At 43.6% G+C, this 18622-nt stretch overlaps 1 protein-coding gene across 2 annotated transcripts in view; it reads left to right on the forward strand.

Moving 5' to 3' along the window:
- MGMT (O-6-methylguanine-DNA methyltransferase) overlaps nucleotides 1-18622 on the forward strand; it is a 484940-nt gene that overhangs the window by 3884 nt on the left and 462434 nt on the right. The window contains exon 2 of one of the 2 annotated variants that reach the window (XM_077258429.1): nucleotides 15627-15676. The exons of the other annotated variant lie outside the window; for it this stretch is intronic. The gene's annotated coding sequence lies outside the window, so the exon portion shown is untranslated. The remainder of the gene's footprint in view (nucleotides 1-15626; nucleotides 15677-18622) is intronic. 2 annotated transcript variants of the gene reach the window in all.

The following is an 18622-nucleotide window of genomic DNA, read 5'->3' on the forward strand; positions in this document are numbered from 1 at the left end:
GGAGTCAAAAAATAACATGAGAGAGAGAGAGAGAGAGTTTCACAAAACCCACCTCGATCCTACAAAAGCTAAGGTCGCTCAACCCTAGTGCAGACGTCAAGCTTGAGCACCTCGGCTCCATTCATTCTCTGTGGAACTGCTGGAGAAAGCGGAGTACAGTCCTTGGCTATATCTGGCTGTCCCATAGTAGACTATGAATGAAGCGGAGCTGTGCATGCTCCACCTCTTATCAGTTCAAACAGGACTCTAGAGCCCCATTCTTCAGATCGTTGGGTGTCCTAGTGGTTGGACCCTCAGCGATCAGTAAGACCCCTACCCTTTGGATTAGGGTGACTTTTGGGAAAACTTTTATAATATAGACACCAGAATGGGCCCGTGGAAAATTGAGTCCCCAACCTCCCAAAATATAGACGCTGGAGAAGCCCATAAAATTAATTCAATGGTTGACAAAAAGAAAGGATAGGTGATCATGTGCAGATTGATAGGGGTCTGACCACAGGGACCACCCTGATTTTGAGATCAGGGCTGTGAAATGCTTCTTTAGAACGGATCCCCAGTATAGGAGTCTGAGCACAGGGACCACCACTGATCTTGAGATCATCAGATCCCCGATATATCACCTATCTTTTGGATACTAATAACTTTTAATAATGGGAATGCAATAACCCTTCAAAGCTGTGGTGTCCAACCTGAGGCTGTCCCACAGTGGCAAAACAGTCATTGGTGGTCTTAGGATGCCGGTAGTTGTAGTCTTGGAACATCCGGTGAGTGACAAGGTGAAGACCATTTCTTTAAAATAACATGTGGCTGCAGAGTTTTGAAGTAAAAAAAAAAAAAAATAATGCTGATGATTGAAAAAACATTGGAAAGTTTTGTAGCCAAAACTTGGAGTTGATTTAAAAAAAAAAAAAATAAAAAACATGAGATTTCTGAAATCTCATAGACTTTGCTGGTAAAATGAAGTTTAAAATTTGCATTAAAAATGCTGCAAAAACACAACGTGATTTTGGTGGAAATTGCGGGCAGCTTTTCCCCACCGCACCCTCTCACCCCAGAAACTTCACATTAAGGTGCCCTTAGTATGGTTTGTAATTGTATATAAACCCTATACATCTTCAAAAACCCCAATTTTTTTTCCTATTGTGTCTGTATAAATATATGAGGTTATGCACACAATTAATCTTCCCTCCTGGGTGCAATATTCCCAAATGATCCGTTGGTATCTAAGCCTCAATAACAAACAAACACAATTCCGTTTCTACGAAATGATTCCCATTAGAAGCTTTTCGCAGTATTAATAAACCACCTATGTATATTTCTATTGTTTTATCTGTTCATCTGTTACATTTAATTACTTTTCTGATCACTCGGGTCTCTTTGTAGTTGAGGAGCAGCTGCTGTTTGCTCCCACCCATCTTCATTGATCATCTCAAACCCGGGAATGTTGAGTCCTGATGCTCGGCGTGATACATTATGTTCCAGTGACAGAAATCAGGCTTAAGCATCGGCTGTATGACAGATTCATGCATCCTTCACTGCTTCTTTTCCATGCGGCGGCGTCTTTGAAAGGGTTATTTTGCCACTCATGCATTTAGGCTTGCATATCAGGTCAGCAGGAATATGAAAGCACTGACTCGACGGCACTGCCCCGTAGTTGATGTGGAAATGTTGATAAACTAATGGGGTATGAAATGTGGGCACTTTATATTATTTGCATACAGTCTCTGAGGAGGTATGAAGCAAGCATAACGTGAACAGAATCTCCAGCCGCTTCCTAGGTAGCAGAGGTTTATACCTGCTCGCGTTCATACATCCTAATGCCGCACGTGGCGAGTTCCACTCCTACGCACCGCGTACCGATTTACGTTCTCTATGAGTTAGTATTTAAGAGACATTTTATTTGCATTTCTCTTGAAGTGGTTTTCGAAAACCTCTGTTCCCCGGCCAGAGTTTGTTTTAAAAACCCTCCCCTGAGACTGCGCCTCTGCTCCCCGTGTCTGTTAGGGTGCATTCATATTGCATTTATCTTCACGTTCGTGGGTCCCGTCGGGACTTGTGTCTGAACCCTCCAGAAAACTGGATTCGGATGGGTTCCATAGACTATAATGGTGCTGGCAGAGCGAACATTCTCTCTGACGTGTATCATTTTCGGGCGTATAAGCCTACCGAAGGCGGACACTTAGACGTAGTAGACTGCATCTAGGTGTCTACCTTCAGTAGGCGTATACGTTAGAAAATAATGCACAACATAGCTCGGCACTATTATGGTCCCATTGACGCATACGTCTGAATCCCATTTTGCCGGAGGGTTCAGACTTAAACCCCGATGGAGCCAACGAACGTGAAGGTATGCAAAATGTGAAAGCACCCTTATTATCTGCAGCGCTGATTTCTTTTCAGCCAATAACTGAGCTCAGTGGTTCTGCTCGAGTTGATGGCACAATCTGCTGAGTTCACTATCTGCAGCACTGTCAATGTGACATCAGACATTCACACAGAAACAGACGGCGAAGACTCAATGCTGCATATAAAGAACTATTTTCTTAAAACAAACTATTGCTGGGGGAAACGTGGTTTTCTGAAACCAGAAAATCCCCTTTAAGTGATTTATTTAACAGTTGTGTTCCAATTGGACAACCCTCATTCATACAGATTTGTCCAACCTTTCCTTTTCTTTTCTTAAATTTGGGCTCTTAATATCCCACAAAACATATTCTATACATTATGCTACCTTTCCCCTCAAATCTATCTTGCTCAGACAAGATTGACTGCTACTATGATAAAGTGTCATATAACACAGTCCAGTATACTCTATAGAGAGGGGAGGAGGAGAAAGGAGCAGAGTGAGGAAACAAGCAGTGGGAGACACAGAAAGATTGTGCTGAGCTTTATAACAAGTCTTTTACCTCACCCCAAAGCTGGATTAATATGTACACTGATCACTGTTGCTCAGTAATGTCCTCCATACTGCTGCTGCTTCTTTCTGTGTGCTAAAAAATGAATGACGAAATAGAGAGTAGGAACCCTTCCCGTCTGTATGTGGTTGTATTGGAGACATCACAACAGCTAGTTCAACACCCCCAGGTCAGAGAAGATTGCAAATTAAAAATAGAGCCTGACAAGGAATAAAGTGATGAAAATGCAGGATACAAGTCATATAATGGCTAGAAATGCAGCTATTCCTCATGCACAGACCGGATTGCTTGTTCTGAAAAGTTACTTGAAAGTACGGATCATCTGATTCATGCTGCCTAAATCACTAGCAGGATAAATCGGACACGTGCTGAGTTACTGAACTGCTGTACGTACAGTTAGGTCCATATACACTCACTGGCCACTTTATTAGGTACACCTGTCCAACTTCTTGTTAACACTTAATTTCTAATCAGCCAATCACATGGCGGCAACTCAGTGCATTTAGGCATGTAGACATGGTCAAGACAATCTCCTGCAGTTCAAACCGAGCATCAGTATGGGGAAGAAAGGTGATTTGAGTGCCTTTGAACGTGGCATGGTTGTTGGTGCCAGAAGGGCTGGTCTGAGTATTTCAGAAACTGCTGATCTACTGGGATTTTCACGCACAACCATCTCTAGGGTTTACAGAGAATGGTCCGAACAAGAAAAAAAATCCAGTGAGCGGCAGTTCTGTGGGCGGAAATGCCTTGTTGATGCCAGAGGTCAGAGGAGAATGGGCAGACTGGTTCGAGCTGATAGAAAGGCAACAGTGACTCAAATCGCCACCCGTTACAACCAAGGTAGGCCTAAGAGCATCTCTGAACGCACAGTGCGTCGAACTTTGAGGCAGATGGGCTACAGCAGCAGAAGACCACACCGGGTACCACTCCTTTCAGCTAAGAACAGGAAACTGAGGCTACAATTTGTACAAGCTCATCGAAATTGGACAGTAGAAGATTGGAAAAACGTTGCTTGGTCTGATGAGTCTCGATTTCTGCTGCGACATTTGGATGGTAGGGTCAGAATTTGGCGTAAACAACATGAAAGCATGGATCCATCCTGCCTTGTATGGAGCATCTTTGGGATGTGCAGCCGACAAATCTGCGGCAACTGTGTGATGCCATCATGTCAATATGGACCAAAATCTCTGAGGAATGCTTCCAGCACCTTGTTGAATCTATGCCACGAAGAATTGAGGCAGTTCTGAAGGCAAAAGGGGGTCCAACCCGTTACTAGCATGGTGTACCTAATAAAGTGGCCGGTGAGTGTATATTTGGACACAGACAACATTTTTCCAATTTTGGTTATAGACATTACCACAATGAATTTTAAACAAAACAATTCAGATGCAGTTGAAGTTCAGACTTTCAGCTTTCATTTGGGGGTATCCACATTAAAATTGGATGAAGGGTTTAGGAGTTTCAACTCCTTAACATGTGCCTCCCTGTTTTTAAAGGGACCAAAAGTAATTGGACAGATTAAATAATCTAATATATAAAGCTGAATGTGTGTGTGTGTGTATGTATGTATGTATGTATGTATGTCCGGGATTGGCATCTGAACCGTCGCAGCTACAGCCACAAAATTTTGCACAGTCACACGTCTGGACCCCGAGAGCGTCATAGGCTATGTTGTGAGGTGAAATTTTAACCCCGCGCTTTCCAATTCACCAAACAATTTTGCCCCTATCTACATAATGGGGAAAAAATGAAAGGAAAAGTGTTGGAGGCAAATTAACAGCTGCCAGATGTGAACAAGGGGGACTTAAAGAATGACAGCGATGGCGCCAAAGAGTATATACTGTACAGTTGCTAAGGTGGTGCCCCAACATGGGATAATCGCCACACCACCACGGGGATATGAACACACACAAAATGCGCCACAGACTACCACGTGCTCAAACACATATACCACCCTCAGCGCACATTTCACCACACATACACCAACCTCGCCACATAAAAGTAGAAACACAAAAGTCGCCGCTCAAAACTCGCCACGCGCAAAACTCTCCACATGCAAAACTCGCCACACGTGCAAAACTCACCTCATGGAAAACTCGCCACACGCAAATCTTGCACACGCAGAAAAATTGCCACATGCACAAAAGTTGCAACACATGCAAAAGTTGCCTCACACAAAACTTGCACATACTCAAAAGGCACCACACATAAAACTCGCCACGCGCAAAACTCGCCATGCGCAAAACTTGCTGCACACAACTTGCTACACTAACCTGTCACATGCAACTCGACGCACAAAAAGTTGCTACACGCATGTCGCCACACAACTCATCTCACAAAAGTCCCTACATGCATGTCGCCACACGCAACTCAACACACACAACTTGACACACGAAACTCGCCCTAAAACACACACAAGTCTGGTATTATCCTTCAAAAATAAAAATCTGATTAATAAGCAGACAAACTACAAGAGCAACAAATGTACCATATAGGAATCCGGCAGCTGTCACATGACCAGTCTATTATGTGTATGTGTGAGCTAATATATACTGCCAGGGGGTGGGCTTACTGTTGGCTGGGGATTTATCAGGCTGCCATTTTAGCTTAAAAATACTGAGGTAAAAATACTGACCAAATAACATGTGAACGAGGGCTAATACAGGAGGAGATGACATACAGCTATATACTATATACAGGAGGAGATGACACACAGATATATACTATATACAGGAGAGATGACACACAGGTATATACTATATAGAGGAGGAGATGACATGCAGGTACATACTACATACAGGAGGAGATGACACACAGGTATATACTATATACAGGAGCAGAGCAGATTACCTACAGGTATATAGTATATACAGGAGGAGATGACATACAGGTATATGCTATGTATAGGAGGAGATGACATACAGGTATATACTATATACAGGAGGAGATGACACACAGATATATACTATATACAGGAGATTACATACAGGTATATCTAATATATAAAGCTGAATGTGTGTATGTATGTATGTATGTATGTGTGTATGTCCGGGATTGGCATCTGCACCGTCGCAGCTACAGCCACAAAATTTTGCACAGTCACACGTCTGGACCCCGGGAGCGTCATAGGCTATGTTGTGAGGTGAAATTTTAACCCCGCGCTTTCCAATTCACCAAACAATTTTGCCCCTATCTACATAATGGGGAAAAAGTGAAGGGAAAAGTGTTGGAGGAAAATTGACAGCTGCCAGATGTGAACAATGAGGACTTAAAGAATGAGAGCGATGGCACCAAAGAGTATATACCGTACAGTTGCTAAGGTGGGGCCCTGACATGGGATACTCACCACACACGGGGATATGAACACAAACACAAAATGCACCACACACTACCACGTGCTTGAACACATATACGACCCTCAGCACACAATTCACCACACACACACCAACCTCGCCACATAAAAGTCGAAACACAAAAGTCACCACTCAAAACTCGCAACGCGCAAAACTCACCTCATGGAAAACTCACCTCATGCAAAACTTGCACACACAGAAAAATTGCCACATGTACAAAAGTTGCACCACATGCAAAAGTTGCCTCACACAAAACTTGCACATACTCAAAACGCACCACACCTAAAACTCGCCACGCGCAAAACTCGCCATGCACAAATCTTGCTGCACACAACTTGCTACACTAACCTGTCACATGCAACTCGACACACAAAATGTTGCTACACGCATGTCGCCACACAAAACTCATCTCACAAAAGTCGCTACATGCATGTCGCCACACGCAACTCAACACACACAACTTGACACATGAAACTCGCCCTAAAACACACACAAGTCTGGTATTGTCCTTCAAAAATAAAAATCTGATTAATAAGCAGACAAACTACAAGAGCAACAAATGTACCATATAGGAAATACGGCAGCTGTCAGTCACATGACCTGTCTATTATGTGTATGTGTGAGCTAATATATACTGCCAGGGGGGAGGGCTTCCTGTTGGCTGGGGATTTATCAGGCTGCCAATAGCAACCAATCACAGCTCAGCTTCTATTTTGCTACAGTTAATTAACCTGAGCTCTGATTGGTTAATATAGGCAACAAAGACATTCTCAGTATCACAAAGCTAATATATGTTGTGAAATTCTTCTATTAGCTTGGTTTTTGCCTTTTAATAATTACATTTCTATCTATTTGTTTTGTGGTTTTTGTGTGCAGAATAAATTTTTGTTAACACATTCTATTTTGCTAACAGCAGTCATTAACCCGGGCGAAGCCGGGTAGTACAGCTAGTTTTAAATAAAATGTTCATTTCTAGTACTTGGTTGAAAACCCTTTGTTGGCAATGACTGCCTGAAGTCTTGAACTCATGGACATCACCAGACGCTGTGTTTCCTCCTTTTTGATGCTCGGCCAGGCCTTCACTGCGGTGGTTTTCAGTTGCTGTTTGTTTGTGGGCCTTACTGTCTGAAGTTTAGTCTTTAACAAGTGAAATGCTGCTCAATTGGGTTGAGATCAGGTGACTGACTTGGCCATTCAAGAATATTCCACTTCTTTGCTTTAATAAACTCCTGGGTTGCTTTGGCTTTATGTTTTGAGTCGTTGTCCATCTGTAGTATGAAACGACGACCAATCAGTTTGGCGGCATTTGGCTGGATCTGAGCACACAGTATGGCGGCTCTGAATACCTCAGAATTCATTCGGCTGCTTCTGTCCTGTGTCACATCATCAATAAACACTAGTGACCCAGTGCCACTGGCAGCCATGCATGCCCAAGCCATCACACTGCCTCTGCCATGTTTTACAGATGATGTGGTATGCTTTGGATCATGAGCTGTACCACGCCTTTGCCATACTTTTCTCTTTCCATCATTCTGGTAGAGGTTGATCTTGGTTTCATCTGTCCAATGAATGTTCTTCCAGAACTGTGTTGGCTTTTTTAGATGTTTTTTAGCAAAGTCCAGTCTAGCCTTTTTATTCTTGATGCTTATGAGTGGCTGCACCGTGCAGTGAACCCTCTGTATTTACTTTCATGCAGTCTTCTCTTTATGGTAGATTTGGATATTGATACGCCGACCTCCTGGAGAGTGTTGGTCACTTGGTTGGCTGTTGTGAAGAAGTTTCTCTTCACCATGGAGATTATTCTGCGATCATCCACCACTGTTGTCTTCCGTGGGCGCCCAGGTCTTTTTGCATTGATGAGTTCACCAGTGCTTTCTTTCTTTCTCAGGATGTATCAAACTGTTGATTTTGCCACTCCTAATATTGTAGCAATTTCTCGGATGTTTTTTTTTTCTGTTTTCGCAGCTTAACCCCTTCCCGACCCATGACGCCTATGTGGCGTCATGGAATGATCGCGTCCCTGCAGATCGGGTGAAGGGGTTAACTCCTATTTTACCCGATCTGCAGGGAGAGGGGGAGTGGTACTTCAGCCCAGGGGGGGTGGCTTCACCCCCCCGTGGCTACGATCGCTCTGATTGGCTGTTGAAAGTGAAACTGCCAATCAGAGCGATTTGTAATATTTCACCTAAAAAACTGGTGAAATATTACAATCCAGCCATGGCCGATGCTGCAATACCATCGGCCATGGCTGGAAAACCTGAAGTGACCCCCCCCACCCCACCGATCGCCCCCCCAGTGCTCCGTTATGGGGTCCGGTCCCCTCCGTCCTGTGCTCCGCTCCCCCGTCCTCCTGCCCGCTCCCCCCCCTGCTCCTATGTCACCCCCCGGTGCTCCGACGCCCCCCCCCGTGCCCGATCTCCCCCCCTTATACTTACCGAGGCTCCCGGTGTCGGTCCGTCTCCTCGCTGGGCGCCGCCATCTTCCAAAATGGCGGGCGCATGCTCAGTGCGCCCGCCGAATCTGCCGGCTGGCTGATTCATTACAGGTACATTTTGATCGCTGTGGTAGGTTCTAACACAGCGATCAAAATAAAAAATATAATAAATAAACCCCCCCCCTTTATCACCCCCATAGGTAGGGACAATAATAAAATAAAGAAAATATTTTTTTTTCTTTTTCCACTAGGGTTAGGGTTAGAACTAGGGGTAGGGTTAGGGTTACGGGTAGGGTTAGGGTTAGGGGTAGGGTTATGGCATGTGCACACAGAGCGGATCGGCCGCGGATCCGCAGCGGATTGGCCGCGGATCCGCAGCGGATTGGCCGCTGCGAATTCGAAGCAGTTTTCCATCAGGTTTACAGTACCATGTACACCTAAGGAAAACCAAATCCGCTGTGCCCATGGTGCGGAAAATTCCGTGCAGAAACGCTGCATTGTATTTTCCGCAGCATGTCAATTCTTTGTGCGGATTCCGCAGCGTTTTACACCTGTTCCTCAATAGGAATCCGCAGGTGAAATCCGCACAAAAAAACACTGGAAATCTGCTGTAAATCCGCAGGTAAAACGCAGTGCCTTTTACCTGCAGATTTTTCAAAAATCGTGCGGAAAGATCTCACACGAATCCGCAACGTGGGCACATAGCCTTAGGGTTAGGGTTGGAATTAGAGTTAGGGTTGGAATTAGGGCTAGGGTTTGAAATAGGGTTAAGATTAGGCTTGTGGTTAGGGTTACGGATAGGGTTAGGGGTGTGTTGGGGTTACAGTTGTGGTTAGGGTTGGGATTAGGGTTACGGTTGGGATTAGGGTTAGGATTAGGGTTGGAATTAGGGTTACGGGTGTGTTGCGGTTAGGGTTGTGGTTAGGGGTGTGTTGGGGTTAGGGTTGTGATTAGGGTTATGGCTACAGTTGGGATTAGGATTAGGGGTGTGTTGGGGTTAGTGTTGAAGTTAGAATTGAGGGGTTTCCACTGTTTAGGCACATCAGGGGTCTCCAAACGCAACATGGCGCCACCATTGATTCCAGCCAATCTTGCGTTCAAAAAGTCAAATGGTGCTCCCGCCCTTCCAAGCCCCGACGTGCGTCCAAACAGTGGTTTACCCCCACATTTGGGGTACCAGCGTACTCAGGACAAACTGGGCAACAACTGTTGCGGTCCAATTTCTCCTGTTACCCTTGCAAAAATAAAAAATTACTTGCTAAAACATAATTTTTGAGGAAAGAACAATTATTTTTTATTTTCACGGCTCTGCGTTATAAACTTCTGTGAAGCACTTGGGGGTTGAAAGTGCTCACCACACATCTAGATAAGTTCCTTTGGGGGTCTAGTTTCCAAAATGGGGTCACTTGTGGGGTGTTTCTACTGTTTAGGCACATCAGGGGCTCTGCAAATGCAATGTGACGCCCGCAGACCATTCCATCAAAGTCTGCATTTCAAATGTCACTACTTCCCTTCCGAGCCCTGACGTGTGCCCAAACAGTGGTTTACCCCCACATATGGGGTATCAGCGTATTCACAACAAACTGAGCAACAAATATTGGGGTCCAAATTCTCCTGTTACCCTTGTGAAAATAAAAAATTGCTTGCTAAAACATCTTTTTTGAGGAAAGAAAAATGATTTTTTATTTTCACGGCTCTGCGTTGCAAACTTCTGTGAAGCACTTGGGGGTTGAACGTGCTCACCACACATCTAGATAAGTTCCTTTGGGGGTCTAGTTTCCAAAATGGGGTCACTTGTGGGGGGTTTCTACTGTTTAGGCATATCAGGGGCTCTGCAAACGTAACATGATGCCCGCAGACCATTCCATCAAAGTCTGCATTCCAAAACGTCACTACTTCCATTCCGAGCCCCGGCATGTGCCCAAACAGTGGTTTACCCCCACATATGGGGTATCAGCGTACTCAGGAGAAACTGGACAACAACTTTTGGGGTCCAATTTCTCCTGTTACTCTTGCAAAAATAAAAAATTCTGGGCTAAAAAAATATTTTTGAGGAAAGGAAACACATTTATTATTTTCACGGCTCTGCGTTATAAACTTCTGTGAAGCACTTGGGGGTTCAAAGTGCTCACCACACATCTAGATAAGTTCCCTTGGGGGTCTAGTTTCCAAAATGGAGTCAATTGTGGGGAGTTCCTACTGTTTAGGCACATCAGGGGCTCTGCAAACGCAACCTGACGCCCGCAGAGCATTCCATCAAAGTCTGCATTTCAAAACGTCACTACTTCCCTTCCGAACCCCGACGTGTGCCAAAACAGTGGTTTACCCCCACATATGGGGTATCAGCGTACTCAGGAGAAACTGGGCAACAACTTTTGGGGTCCAATTTCTCCTGTTACTCTTGCAGAAATAAAAAAATTCTGGGCTAAAAAAATATTTTTGAGGAAAGGAAACACATTTTTTATTTTCACGGCTCTGCGTTATAAACTTCTGTGAAGCACTTGGGGGTTCAAAGTGCTCACTACACATCTAGATAAGTTCCCTTGGGGGTCTAGTTTCCAAAATGGAGTCAATTGTGGGGAGTTCCTACTGTTTAGGCACATCAGGGGCTCTGCAAACGCAACGTGACGCACGCAGAGCATTCCATCAAAGTCTGCATTTCAAAACGTCACTACTTTCCTTCCGAACCCCGACGTGTGCCAAAACAGTGGTTTACCCCCACATATGGGGTATCAGCGTACTCAGGAGAAACTGGACAACAACTTTTGGGGTCCAATTTCTCCTGTTACCCTTGGGAAAATAAAAAATTGTGGGCTAAAAAATCATTTTTGAGAAAAGAAAAATTATTTTTTATTTTCATGGCTCTGCATTATAAACTTCTGTGAAGCACTTGGGGGTTCAAAGTGCTCACCACACATCTAGATTAGTTTCTTGGGAGGTCTAGTTTCCAAAATGGGGTCACTTGTGCGGGAGCTCCAGTGTTTAGGCACACAGGGGCTCTCCAAACGCGACATGGTGTCCGCTAATGATTGGAGCTAATTTTCCATTCAAAAAGCCAAATGGCGTGCCTTCCCTTCCGAGCCCTGCCGTGCGCCCAAACAGTGGTTTACCCCCACATATGGGGTATCATCGTACTCAGGACAAACTGGACAACAACATTTGGGGTCCAATTTCTCCTATTACCCTTGGGAAAATAAAAAATTCTGGGCTAAAAATCATTTTTGAGGAAAGAAAAATTATTTTTTTATTTTCACGGCTCTGCGTTATAAACTTCTGTGAAGCACCTGGGGGTTATAAGTGCTCACTATGCATCTAGATAAGTTCCTTAGGGGGTCTAGTTTCCAAAATGGGGTCACTTGTAGGGGAGCTCCAATGTTTAGGCACACAGGGGCTCTCCAAACGCGACATGGTGTCCGCTAACGATTGGAGCTAATTTTCCATTCAAAAAGTCAAATGGCACGCCTCCCCTTCCGAGCCTTTCCGTGCACCCAAACAGTGGTTTACCCCCACATATGAGGTATCGGCATACTCAGGAGAAATTGCCCAACTAATTTTAGGATCCATTTTATCCTGTTGCCCATGTGAAAATGAAAGAATTGAGGCTAAAAGAAATTTTGTGTGAAAAAAAAGTACTTTTTCATTTTTGCGGATCAATTTGTGAAGCACCTGGGGGTTTAAAGTGCTCACTATGCCTCTAGATGAGTTCCTTGGGGGGTCTAGTTTCCAAAATGGGGTCACTTGTGGAGGAGCTCCAATGTTTAGGCACACAGGGGCTTTCCAAACGCGACATGGTGTCCGCTAACGATGGAGATAATTTTTCATTCAAAAAGTCAAATGGCGCTCCTTCCCTTCCGAGCCTTACCATGTGCCCAAACAGTGGTTTACCCCCACATGTGAGGTATTGGTGTACTCAGGAGAAATTGCCCAACAAAATTTATGATCCATTTTATCCTGTTGCCCATGTGAAAATGAAAAAATTGAGGCTAAAATAATTTTTTTGTGAAAAAAAAGTACTTTTTCATTTTTACGGATCAATTTGTGAAGCACCTGGGGGTTTAAAGTGCTCACTATGCTTCTAGATAAGTTCCTTGGGGGGTCTAGTTTCCAAAATGGGGTCACTTGTGGGGAAGCTCCAATGTTTAGGCACACGGGGGCTCTCCAAACGCGACATGGTGTCCGCTAAAGATTGGAGCCAATTTTTCATTGAAAAAGTCAAATGGCGCTCCTTCCCTTCCGAGCCCTGCCGTGCGCCCAAACAGTGGTTTACCCCCACATATGAGGTACCAGCGTACTCAGGACAAATTGGACAACAACGTCCGTGGTCCAGTTTCTCCTTTTACCCTTGGGAAAATAAAAAAATTGTTGCTAAAAGATCATTTTTGTGACTAAAAAGTTAAATGTTCATTTTTTACTTCCATGTTTCTTCTGCTGCTGTGAAACACCTGAAGGGTTAATAAACTTCTTGAATGTGGTTTTGAGCACCTTGAGGGGTGCAGTTTTTAGAATGGTGTCACTTTTGGGTATTTTCAGCCATATAGAACCCTCAAACTGACTTCAAATGTGAGGTGGTCCCTAAAAAAAATGGTTTTGTAAATTTTGTTGTAAAAATTAGAAATCACTGGTCAAATTTTAACCCTTATAACTTCCTAGGAAAAAAAAAAATTGTTTCCAAAATTGTGCTGATGTAAAGTAGACATGTGGGAAATGTTATTTATTAACTATTTTGTGTCACATAACTCTCTGGTTTAACAGAATAAAAATTCAAAATGTGAAAATTGCGAAATTTTCAAAATTTTTGCCAAATTTCCGTTTTTTTCACAAATAAACTCAGAAATTATCGACCTAAATTTACCACTAACATGAAGCCCAATATGTCACGAAAAAACAATCTCAGAATCGCTAGGATCCGTTGAAGCGTTCCTGAGTTATTACCTCATAAAAGGACACTGGTCAGAATTGCAAAAAACGGCAAGGTCATGAAGGGGTTAAGGATGGCTTGTTTCACTTGCATGGAGAGCTCCTTTGACCGCATGTTTACTTCACAGCAAAACCTTCCAAATGCAAGCACCACACCTCAAATCAACTCCAGGCCTTTTATCTGCTTAATTTAGAATGACATAACGAAGGGATTGCCCACACCTGTCCATGAAATAGCCTTGGAGTCAATTGTCCAATTACTTTTGGTCCCTTTAAAAACAGGGTGGCACTTGTTAAGGAGCTGAAACTCCTAAACTCTTCATCCAATTTTAATGTGGATACCCTCAAATGAAAGCTGAAAGTCTGAACTTCAACTGCATCTGAATTGTTTTGCTTAAAATTCATTGTGGTAATGTCTATAACCAAAATTAGAAAAATGTCGTCTCTGTCCAAATATATATGGACCTAACTGTATGTGCTACTCTAAAATGCTGCTTTGTTATAGAGAAAACTTGCTTTGTAAAGTTGGCCGGGGACTATGAGTCTCGAAGGACTAGTCAAAAGACGATCCCCAACGACTTCTACATGCCCCAGTCCCAATGACTGAAAGGTCTCCCAATGATTGACAGGTCTTTCCCTAAGCACGGTATAGGGAGAATTCGCCAGGTTGAGGTTGGTTGTTTTCAAAATGTATGTCAACCAACAACTTTACAGTACTCTAGTTTTTGTTTTTGTTCAGAACTTTTACCACCCATCCGTGGCAATTGTCTACGTCTAAAAGGGTTGTTTGGCAGTTGAAGAAAGTATAATAACTGCACCAAATATTCCAATTTAAAAAACTGCCATTGCTCACCTATTAAAATTCCAGTGGGACTTCCTGACCGTATCTTTTCTCCTGGAGCAATGTCATGCTATATATCCATGTGACCGCTGTCTTGATAATGATTTCATGGAGGCCTGTGATCAGCTTCAGTGGTTCATGTGGATATATGACACGTCATCGCTCCAGGAAAATAAACGCCTGCGGGGAGCATGCGTACCAATGTGGTGGGGGCTTTATTTACTGGGAGGTACATTTTTACCTCTACAGTAATTTCTTCAAATGTTGGACTGGACAACCCCTTAAGGAGTTATACCTAACCTGTGAAGCCATCACCTATCACAGGATAGGTGATAACTTGTGGATTGGTGGGGTCCAACCTCTTTCCGATCCTGGGGCTATAAAATGCCTCGTCATGACATGAGCACATAAGTGCCTCCGCTCTGGGGGGCGGCTGAGGGAAGCCGAGTGCCTTTTCCCGGCAGTGGCGCTTGCGATAGAGTAAATGGGATGGGATTTACTTTCAGTCCTTTTGTAGGAAATATCAAGGAGTCTTTTGCTTAGGTGGCTGATAACAGGCAATATTAAATTTAATTAAAAACTAAACGTTGGGAGATTTCAGTATAAAAAAAATGCTTTCATATTCCGTTCTTCAAAAATAACAAAAAAAATACTATATTAAGGGACTTGATGGATGATATATGGGGAAGTGGAGATCATAGATCTGATCTTCTCCTTTAAAGAGAAAAATGCTGGCACTTGTGTGAAAGGCTGGCACTCTGATTATCTGCAGCATTAAGGCGCTGTTTATTTATATGCCATGTTTTTACAGGCTCCGTTATGTCTTACAGTAGATCGTTATCCGCAGATCAAAGTTCTGCTGCTCCACGATGAGAGGGGACTTCAGCGAGCTTCATCTGTTGATTATGACTCATTACAGATGATAGATGACCCGCTGAACCCTGAAATTCCTGTTTTTGCTCTAGGAAAAATATATTTAGAGAGAAATCTCCTAGTCTGTGATATTATACTCTGAAGCCCAGAGCCCATTTTTCTCATGCAGCACATTATAGATACGTGGCGGCGGCGGTGATAACATTGACATGCTCCGTATATGACATTTGGGCTTATCGTTCGCTGACAGTATTTGTCATTTGCAGTTTTTTTTTCCCCTTTTTTTTTCGTAGGCAGAGCTTCGTCATTGACTACAAGAGCGGCTGCTGGTCCTGTACTAAAAGTAAGTTTCAGCGGCCTCGTCGCCCCCCGCAGGTGCACTGTAAATGCTTTACAAGAGAGTTCACGTAACGAGATTTGGTATTCCCCGGTGTCCAGCGGTTGGTGTTAAGTCCCCACTTGACATGATTGATGCTGCTGTGTAAATTGTACTCAGTCTGACATGGCCGGTAATAGGCATCACTATTCCTTTTTTTCTTTTCTTACTATGGATCTGTCTTTTTCAAGTATAGAAAAAATTCCGTATATTTAAAGAGCTGTTTCGAAAAGCCGCAGCTGCCGATGCCACCGTGTTTGGTACCTGCACAGATTGAGCTGCTCTGCACCATGGACTCTGCACCATGGACGCCATCCGTCTTGATCTTCCTAGAAGGACAGGACTGCAGGGTAGACGCTTGGAGCATGTTCACACATGCAAAAATGGCTGCCCACTCTCCCCAGTCCCAGAAGCTCGCTGTCTCTGGGTAATCCTTGACACTGATCTCTTCTTCAAACCGCGTATCCAAGTCCTTTCCACTTCCTGCTGCCTTCAACTCAAAAGTATTTCACGGATCCGTACATTCCTAAACCAAGAATCTGCAAAAACCCTAGTCCATGCCCTCATCATCTCCCGCCTCGACTACTGTAACTTCCTGCTCTGTGGCCTCCCCTCTAACACTCTCGCACCCCTCCAATCTATTCTAAACTCTGCTGCCCGACTAATCCACCTGTCCCCCCGCTATTCCCCGGCCTCTCCCCTCTGTCAATCCCTTCACTGGCTCCCCATTACCCAGAGACTCCAGTACAAAAGCCTAACCATGACATACAAAGCCACCCACAACCTGTCTCCTCCATACATCTGTGACCTCGTCTCCCAGTACTTTCCTGCACGCAACCTCCGATCCTCACAAGATCTCCTTCTCTACTCCCCTCTTATCTCCTCTTCCCACAATCGCATAAAGATTTCTCTCGCGTATCACCCCTACTCTGGAACTCTCTACCACAACATAGACTCTTGCCTACCATCGAAACCTTCAAAAAGAACCTGAAGACCTACCTCTTCCGGCAAGCCTACAACCTGCAGTAACCACCGATCGACCAAACCACTGCACGACCAGCTCTATCCTCACCTACTGTATCCTCACCCATCCCTTGTAGATTGTGAGCCCTCGCGGGCAGGGTCCTCTCTCCTCCTGTACCAGTTGTGACTTGTATTGTTCAAGGTTATTGTACCTGTTTTTATTATGTATACCCCTCCTCACATGTAAAGCGCCATGGAATAAATGGCGCTATAATAATTAATAATAATAATAATAATAATAATAATGAAAATCAGGACAGAATATTTGCTGCATCGTCGATGATATTTTGCAAACGCCGTGGAGAAAATCCACATCATAAATTGACCGGCGCTGCAAATGTCACATCCGCGGTATGACACTTTATGCAACTGTGTATAAAAGAAGCCATGATGCTGCGGCGGGTCTACTGTCAGGAGGACCCAAATTGCCAAGAACACACTTGATTTCAATGGGGTTTGATCAGGTGCTTGTATTCTTGTAGTGCGTTTACTGGTATGGTGGTCCTAGGGGTAGCGATTCTCCTCGCGGAGAGTGACATGTCAAGCCTGATATGCCGAGGTGAGGATACTTTTAAGCCTTACAATGCTCCTTTAGGAAATATGCAAATTGCCTGTTCAGAGAGGAAGAGGACTAGAACTCTTGCGCCACCCATAGGAAGTAGCAATCATAAAAGTCAATTGTCTTGTCACATGATGTAGGATAAAAGCTAAAACCAGAATCTCGATTTGTAGACACTGTTTCGGGGTACTGCCCCTCGCCAGTGCAAAGGGTGAGATCTGGTTTGGCTGGGTGAGAGGCGTCTGACCCGGATACAAGGGGTAACGTTTCTCCTTGCAGGGAGAGTGACATGTCAAGCCTGACATGCCAAGATGCGGAGACTTTTAAATATGCAAATTGTCTCTTCAGAGAGGAAGACTAGACCTCTAGAACTCTAGTGCCACCTATAGGAAGTAGCAATCCTGGAAAGGTGGTGGAACAGACGTTCACAATGCTGCTCGTACTTTTGACGTCTGGAATAGTATGACATCTCGATCTTCATTTTTTAAAAAACAGAATCTAACTTGACAGTAAGAAGAAAGATTTAGTGTTCAACTCATCATTGTATTTTCAACATTTTTTTTGGGCGTGAATGCTTCTCAATTCATGACTTTTTGATTTGCGAAAGAAGGGGCTCCGAAACGCGTAGCTCTTATAAAATCAGTTCATTTTATTCCTCACATCTGATTTTTCTTCTGCAGTGCTTCTTGGAGTCCAATGAATTATTTCTTATTTTTTTGTATGAGTTTTTGACTTGTGATACAATCATTAAACAACCTGCCCTTTTTTCAAGTTTTCTTTTTATGAAGTTGCAAATTTGGCATAAATGTACTCCGTTATTCCCCCTTCCATCACCCCCATAGTAATTTTTATGGACGCCATTTATCTTAAGGCAATTTTTTTGGGGGCATTTGTTTTTAAATGTCTGACATTTTGCACTAAAGAGTTGCAAAACGGGTCAAAGACAAAATAGGAGCATTTTCTTATTTTGAGTTTGGCCTTAAACCCCCCCCCCAAAAAAAAAAACAAACAAAAAAAACGCAACAACGAAAACCACAAGGGCAAAAAAAGAAAATAAATACTTCCAAAAAGTTGCATATGCTGAATCTGGGCCTAAATCCGATAAAATTTAAGTTGAAGCACAAACGAGAAAAATTCCAGCTTCTGGCAATGATTGTACAAATATGAAAGATATTTTATTGAAAAAGATTAAAAATCCAAGAAACTCATGGCATGATGCAGGGAATTAAAGTTGATTGTAGAGTTTTGGTTTTTTTTTACAGATGGGGCATGTTCCCATAGGCGTATATGATGCAAAGAGTGATATGTGCAGCAAAGGCTACTTTCACACT

This window comes from Ranitomeya variabilis, chromosome 4 (genome assembly GCF_051348905.1).
Source record: "Ranitomeya variabilis isolate aRanVar5 chromosome 4, aRanVar5.hap1, whole genome shotgun sequence".
Classification (NCBI taxonomy): Eukaryota; Metazoa; Chordata; class Amphibia; order Anura; family Dendrobatidae; genus Ranitomeya; species Ranitomeya variabilis.